A 7,877-nucleotide genomic window follows, 5' to 3' on the forward strand; every position below is an offset into this window, starting at 1 on the left:
CTTTGGTTGCAGTTTTTAAACCATGTTCGAGAATATCTACAACCAGCAGTGTTTAATATGTTGTACGAATTCATATTTTACCTGTCAATTCGGATTTGTTTATTTTTATAATTCGAAAAAAAAAATATCTATGGAACTATCAAAGATAAATCCCAAATACTATTTTTGTGTTTAAGGAAAGATACAAATATGACAAATACACACACACACATGTATTCAAAAGACACGAACTATCATGAAATATGCCGATAAAATAACCTTAAAGACGTATTTTTACTAAATACAGAGAAAATGTGTCAAATACTTCAGTAGGAAAAAATTCATTTTTAAACACCCAAACGAGTCGTCACGTCGTGCATGTCCGGTATTTTGCTATGAACATTTTGAAGGCATTTCCACCTGAATATGCAAAATAATATATCAGATTTAACTTAACATTTAACCTGGGTTTCATAAAAAATCTCAAGTTGAGAATTTCATCAAATCCTGAAGTTTTTCCTCAAATCTTCAATTTTATGTTATTGGATAGGTTTGTTGAAATTTGATTTGAGGAAAAGTCAATTTGAGATTTTATATTGATCTGAACTTTTTTTTCGAATACATTGAAGCGTCTACAAATAACATAATTACCTAGTTTAAACATTACATGATTCGTAACTTGCGTATAGATATATAAGTTAAGAATCGTTTTTTTTTAATCAAAATTTTGTTTGCCACCAAACATCTTTAATGAGTACAATTAATATGTAATTCAAAAATGACCACGTCATCGTTCCATAGAATCTCAAAATGACAGGAGATGCACTCTTCTAAATTCAAGATTGTAAAGTTATGGATATGAAACAATTGTAGTTATATAAAGACATCAATAGTTGAAACGCAAGTCACCATAGGTCCTTTTGATACAAATAAGGCTCAAAGTATTTCAAATCAATTTTTATTGAGATAAAATTGTATGTAAAGAAATTAAATATTGTAAAGTCATCTGAATATAGGAGGTTTCTTTTTCAACCCTCATCCGTCTTGTCGTTTTATTACCAGTTTAAAGGTGTTTTTGTACCAATATTTATGACTTATTCATAACTGTTACAATTTTGAACATAAATGCATGAAAGTGAATTGAATATTTAAATGGCTTAAAAGCCATGTATTTCCAGCTTGCTTCTGAATTTAACGTTTAATAAGATTCGTCATGTATCTGGATCTGTCATGCTGGGGATCTATTGAATTCTTACAGGTGTCTCTGAAACATCATAAATTAACAGATTCTAATCTCAACTCATGTGTGAAAACATTGCTTTTTGAACACTATTACTTCCGTTTAGGAGTTTTTATGCTTGAAAGGATTGTAAGTTGAAGACCAAAAAGACTTTGTAAAAGGGAATTTTCATATTCAAATGAAACCCTTATAATATTTTGCAGCATATTTATCACATAGACAGGTATAAAATTTGTCTTTAATCTGTTGAATCTTTTGATAGAACCATCTTTTAACAACCAATGAATGTTTTCATGCCGACTTAAGCTTAATTCAGTCACCACACTCGATTTGAATTCTACGACTACGGTTGCTTATGATGGTTTTAGCAGATAGAATAAAAACAAGTCAGGTATCGGATGTTTAAGAATGAAACAGTGTGTTCTTCTTTGTAAGTTGTGCAAAACAAGACAATATTTAACTCATATATATATCTATATTTACTTGTCCTTTGATTCGGCAGTTCACAATTCAAGTCCTTCAAATAAAATCTACGTGTTATTCGCATTTTGGTATTGACTGTACGATTAATATAAATATCCAGACCAGCAAGTCTACAAACGAACAAAGGAATACTTACATCTAATCATATTAATACATACATGTACAAGTGCCTGACACATGAACTTTATGTTACATACATGTTTATAATATGCATTTTGTTCAAGTTGTCAGGCCTACATGTTTATTAATTATATAAAATGTTATTGAATTGATGTTATATGCATTTGTAGCACTCGGAACAACTCAGCCTTTCTCATTACACAGAAGGAAAACCTCGTATGCACTCCTCTTTTCGCGCCAAATTTCTCTAAAGAGTAACTGCTTCGGTCCATGTATCACAAACGTTCCGGTAAAAGATTTTTTTTCTTTTGGTATCCAAGGTTATATTTTATTTAGTGTAGAAGAAATGACCTCTTTATAGTATGAACAGGTTTTTTTACTTGTAAAATTAGAATTAGTGCATGTCCGCACATCATGTTACTGATTGTTTTTATCAACATGTCAATGGTTATACATTCAAAATACTAAATCATTATCATTCCGTTTTGAAACACAACTGCATGATGGACAAAAACAATAGAAACAGCTTATACATGTAAAATGGCATAGATGAGGAAAACCGATGATAGAAATTCTTTGAGAATCTTATTTGCATTTATTTTAAAGCATTTTTACCTTTATTGAAAGAACACCCGTACCACAATGCTTTAACGTTCCTTCTATCTATAGGAATGTCATCCCCCGTTGGGATTTTTATTCGAAATATTAATCTTATGTATTTTTTAAAAAACGAAATAATGAACAACCGACTCTTTCTTAAATCTCTGCATTCTTATTGGCATTGTGCTCGAACTATCAAGCCGATTTCCATTTAACTATCCGATTTCAAATTTTAAATATCAAAGTCACTATACATGCACATGTATGGCATTTAATGTGTTCATTTCAAGACCCCACGTGGAAAATGTTTTATCTCCGCTGGGCACGGGGGAAATCAGACAGCATATCGATTGATATTTTATGACATGCGATTGGCTTTCCATTCATGCACGTTTCAAAAGAATATTCACTTTTAGTTATACATTACAGGAAAACATTTCCCTGAAACCTCATATCCTCATACATAACTGGAATTTTTAATGTGCTGGTATCATCTCGAGAATACTTTGTGACGCACCGTCAAAAAATATTCTTATAATGTTCCAGAGAGACATATATGTTTAAGCTTGATGAAAACCAATACGGCGAAACCGCGTCAAAATGATAGAACAGTATTCCATGTACCCAACCCGCTGGAGTAAAAAGGGATTAAATATCATCTAACACTATATCTGCTGATTTTTTTTTTACTTATCCGAGCGATTCATTTTTGAAACGTTCGGTATAAATTCTATGAAAATCCGTTTGGATATGGAGGTGTGATGTCTTACAAAAGATGGGATCTAATTTTTTAAGAGAGATAACTATCACAACATTAACCAGTCAACCTTGATGTCCAAACTTGTCTGGTAGATGCATAGAAGCAACCATTGGCATAAATTTGGTACATATTCGTTGCGAAATATAAGCTTGTAAGCTCTCACAAAGTGTCACTGACAAGTATTGCTAAATCCCTATGTCGCGTTGCGACGGGGACAAAAATATAGGACATAAAACTGCCCATTTATTAGGAAAGCAAGTTTTGATTTCGTTTTCTTATACAATTGGTGACATTGAATTAAGTTTACGTTTTATTAAATACGTGGTCGATTTAAGCTAAGCGCGTTCAATATTAGTTCACATTCAGGTAAAGCAGCAATACCGAAGTGGCAATGAAAAGATGGATTCGAAAGAGTGTAAAATCAAAGTCAAACACATAAACTGACTAGAACAAACAACAAGAAAGACAAAAAATATACAATGACACGAGCAGAACCAACTCCACCAAAATGGGTCTGTAAGTTGCCCTTTTGCTGAATATTTTGTCAGAATATGATTGCTTTTGTCGTTACCATACGGACATTTTACCCATATTTCAATTTACCCATATTTCTATTTGTTTTGTTTTGTTTTGTTTTGTTTTTTTTGTTTTTATTTTATTTTTTTCAAGGTACTATGAATTTTTCAATAAGGCGGTTAAAATCTGCTTGAAAGGTTAAGATCTCCTGGAAAGAATAGGAAAGAACTTCTGAGCATGATATTAAAACACAGTTGTTAAAAGACCAATCCTATCCAACAACCGCATTTTCAATGCAAAGTGACAACTTGTAATCTTGGTTCAAAAGGTGCTATAATTTGAATACTTTGAGGTGTTAAAGTTTTAAACAACAACAATAGCTTTTTGACTTGCATTTTGTTTACTGATTCTCAATGAAAATGGATCCATTCATTTGTATTCATGTCAACAAATTATTTCAATTTTGGCCATTCCGGCCATTGAATGAACAGGTCACCCATGACAACGAGGATCAATGTTAAATACATGCTTGTATGATAGATGTCAAACCTCAAGTATTCCATCGACCAACAAACGTTCAATTCACCGGAAGAACATTTTATGGGTCTATTCATGCTGTCTTGCTGTTTATTAAATAAAGATATTCCCACATTTAAAGTGGCTATTTAACGGTTTAAGTCATGCTATCACTTGTACAAGACAGAAATGTTTTAATACTGCGGAGAACTCATGTGTTTAATATTGTGCGTAGTTCCCAAGTTTATCAAAAATAATTTAACTTGATTTGAAATATATAAGCCTTCTGATTGGTCGGTTCTCTTTGAGCAACTTAGGTTATTTTGTATAAACTTATTTGGTACAATGACATCATTGATGTCTGCCGTCTGTGATTCCAAACTAAATAACTTTTTGTTTCGAAATCATATCTTTATTTAGACTTGAATCTATTAAAAAACAATTTAGAATTAATTTTAATTCTTGACCAAATGTTGCTGACATAACCATCTTTAAGACAATTTATGCTTCTTCAAAACCAGTTAAGGGTTCATGGAACGTAGATTACCCCAAAGTTGGTTAAACCGCATTTGAAATCAATCCCTGAATATCTGAAACAATTCAAAAATTAAATATTTCATTTCATCAGAACACGTGCATTTATAAGCATTTTGTTTTTTATTTTATCTGCAAGTTATTCTGAGATACTTTTGATAACTTTTTATTTTTTTAAATTTAGCGGTCAACGGACGTGTTTGTGTTTTCAATACATACAAGTGGATTTTTAGTTTTTGTACTCTTAAATGTTTTCAATTCATTCCTCAATTTTTCATACCTTGCATTGTCCAGTAACCCAAACTCTAACCATTTTGCATACAAATCAAATGAGACCTCGGAGTCTATTGGAGAAATAAAGTCTTAATTAGTATAAATAGTATTAACAGGCTCCTGCGTATGTAGTGTTCATATCACAACTCATACGTTATGCCAGGGCTTGCCGAAACTACGCAGACTTTTTGTATCGCGCTAGAACTCTAACAAATAGGCTTCTGGAACAGGGTTATGTTGCTACAAGATTGAAGTCATCACTACAGAAGTTTTATGGTCGTCATCATGAACTCGTGGATCGTTATGGTGTATCCATCAGCTCCATGAGAACTGATTTATTCAACGGTTCAGAGTTTTCCTTTCCTCGTTTGTCTACCCCGGACTTGACTTTTTATGAGCAACTCGGCGGGTGTTTCTAGAAAAGCAGAGGACGCTTACCCTACCGGTGCACCTGGTCCATGCTCCCAGATTTTAGTGGAATCCGAGTTGCTCATTTACTTTTGTTACTTTGTATGTATGATTTTAGTTACTTTATGTTCTTTGTTGTGTATGTCTGTTTTCCATGTCTGGTCTTTGTCCCTGGATTACATTCTTTTGATTTCCGCTATAACCTTGGTTCCCTTGATTACTCCTTCACACTAATGGTACAAATATATCATTTTTCAATAATTTCCGGTTTTACATTCATTTATACGAGGAAATTCTAGAAAAGAAGAGAACGCATCCACCATCGGTTCACCTAACCTAAGTTACCATCTATTAAGAATCTAATATACCTAAGAAGTGCAGAATTATTCAATGTTTTCTCGAAAATGTCATAAAAATCATAGTTGCTCAATAAGTAACAATTTTCTGTGTATGTTACAAATCTTTTTATGTATGTTTTTGGCACAGATTTCCACATTGCGCTCATTACCGTTAGTGCTTATATGACCTTACCTTATTTTGACAATATACCATACAAAAATGATTGAAATCGAAATTGAAATTTCGTGTCATGAGTTATTTCCTGAATGAAATGTAGAAAATTATAAGTAAAAAAAAGAACAAAGTTTAGTGCGTCGGCTGTCTTTTTTAAAGATATACTTGTGACCAGTCATAATGAACTTCCAAATTAATATTTGTTTTAAAATTCACCATGTTATTGACAACATTAACAAAAATTCCCTTTTCCCTTATTATAAACTGAGTAGAAGATGAGAGAAGCTAGCGCGAACGAAACTGCACAAATGTCAATCATAGTCAATTTACCTTAAAATCGAAAACATCCACACCTGTCTGTAGCTGGCACGACCTATGACCTTACCAACATTTCCCTTGTGGAAAAATACCTTTCACTTGCAAGAAAGAAAACAGAACTTTTAATGAAAATTTAAGCATTTTCATCACAAGTACTACGAAATTGATTATGACTTCACCAACATCCTTTCATTTGGTTTTCAATTTGTACCGTCTATCTGAATTATACGTATGGACAAGAAAATGCATATTTCCAATTCAAATGCCAATACCAATAGTTTTCTTGTTTTGTGTAGACACTTTATAGCAGTTTCAAATGAAATCTCTCATTACATTAATCTAAAGTAATAACTAAAATATCCCTACCTTAACAGCCGTTCAAATTGTTCCTAGTTTTAGCAGAATGCTAGATAATGCTAGACTTTAAATTGTTTTTATTGAAAATTAGGAAAAGTCAGCATAGAAATATGGGCGTCCCCAGAAATACAAGAAATATTCTACCGAAAAAGAATTTACATTAGGAAAATGAAATATGGGTACAGACTGCGACGTTATTGGTCTTTGAAAGCTGACGTTTATGGTAAGTCGTGAAGGTATTCCTTCCCGACGAAATTTTTACATTTAAACTTTAAAATCAACATCTTTACTTAAATTCGTGTCGTTTTAGTCATTCAAATCCGTACTAACGATTTCATTTTTTATCTACTTGGCATGAATAATCTGTCGTAAATGCATTGCACACAGTCAGTTTTTGTAAGTTTAGTAACGAACACCGAAGGGATTTGAACCCTTGACCTCCAGCCAGAGACTGGCGCTCTAACAAACTGAGCTACAGTGTTTTCACCAAAATAAAATAACAGGTAAAGGGAAAGGGAAAATGAGGAGATCGTTCTTGTGTGCTGATTAATATATATATAAAGTCTAAAGGATTGTACAACGATACCGATAAAGATGTTAATACACTATAATAAAATATATAATGAGCAAAATTTTCAGTCAACAAATGACCTTCTTCAGTGCCTTAGATAAACTATTTATTTTTCACAATATGCTAAGCAGAACGAAAAAGTAATCGATGCTCAGAAAAGTGGTGACTAGATTTTTCAGTAGAAAAATTGTAAGTACAGACTTTTACTTTCGACAATTAACCATTCCTGATCATAATAATCATCATAAGGTTTTTTTTTCATTTTATTTTTTTTTTCAATTATTTAAAAAGCTTAGTATGAAAAATGTAGAAATTTATAAATGTCGAGAGTAATATTTATAATTTACGATGTAACTCACTGGTGATAGTGACTATAGTCCACTAAATGTAGTATGACATGTTGTGTAGAAACATCTAACCTTTCAGTTTGACCTTCATTACTGACTGATGAAGAAATGTAAGTAAGACCGAGTCATCTGCGATACAATTACTCTGGCCAAACAAATACATTTCTGAATCAATGGTGCAGCAAAGATTTCAGACTTTAGCCATATGATACAAACATGATTGTCCCGTCTTGTATTGTTTACAATCACAGACCAAACTTTAGACAGTGTCCATCTGATATAGGCATTAGTAGACAAGTTATTGTTTACCAAGCAGAATCTACGCTCGGGTTAATTTCCACG

At 32.4% G+C, this 7,877-nt stretch overlaps 1 long non-coding RNA gene across 2 annotated transcripts; it reads right to left on the reverse strand.

The window, feature by feature from the left end:
• Positions 1–926: 926 nt before the first annotated feature.
• Positions 927–6,798, reverse strand: LOC148611503 (uncharacterized). 2 transcript variants are annotated; one of them, XR_015924596.1, is made up of 5 exons: positions 6,627–6,798; positions 6,273–6,358; positions 5,029–5,092; positions 1,703–1,812; positions 927–1,243 (listed from the first exon to the last, which is right to left on the reverse strand). It is a non-coding gene; the product is annotated as an uncharacterized LOC148611503 (long non-coding RNA). The 2 variants fall into 2 exon arrangements; XR_015924597.1 differs by lacking the exon at positions 5,029–5,092 and having other exon boundaries at positions 928–1,243; positions 6,627–6,789.
• Between the last annotated feature and the right edge of the window lie 1,079 nt (positions 6,799–7,877).

The sequence above is a fragment of the Perna viridis genome, chromosome 7 (assembly GCF_037379345.1).
Source record: "Perna viridis isolate PV_CMFRI_1.1 ecotype Kerala chromosome 7, ASM3737934v1, whole genome shotgun sequence".
Lineage (NCBI taxonomy): Eukaryota > Metazoa > Mollusca > Bivalvia > Mytilida > Mytilidae > Perna > Perna viridis.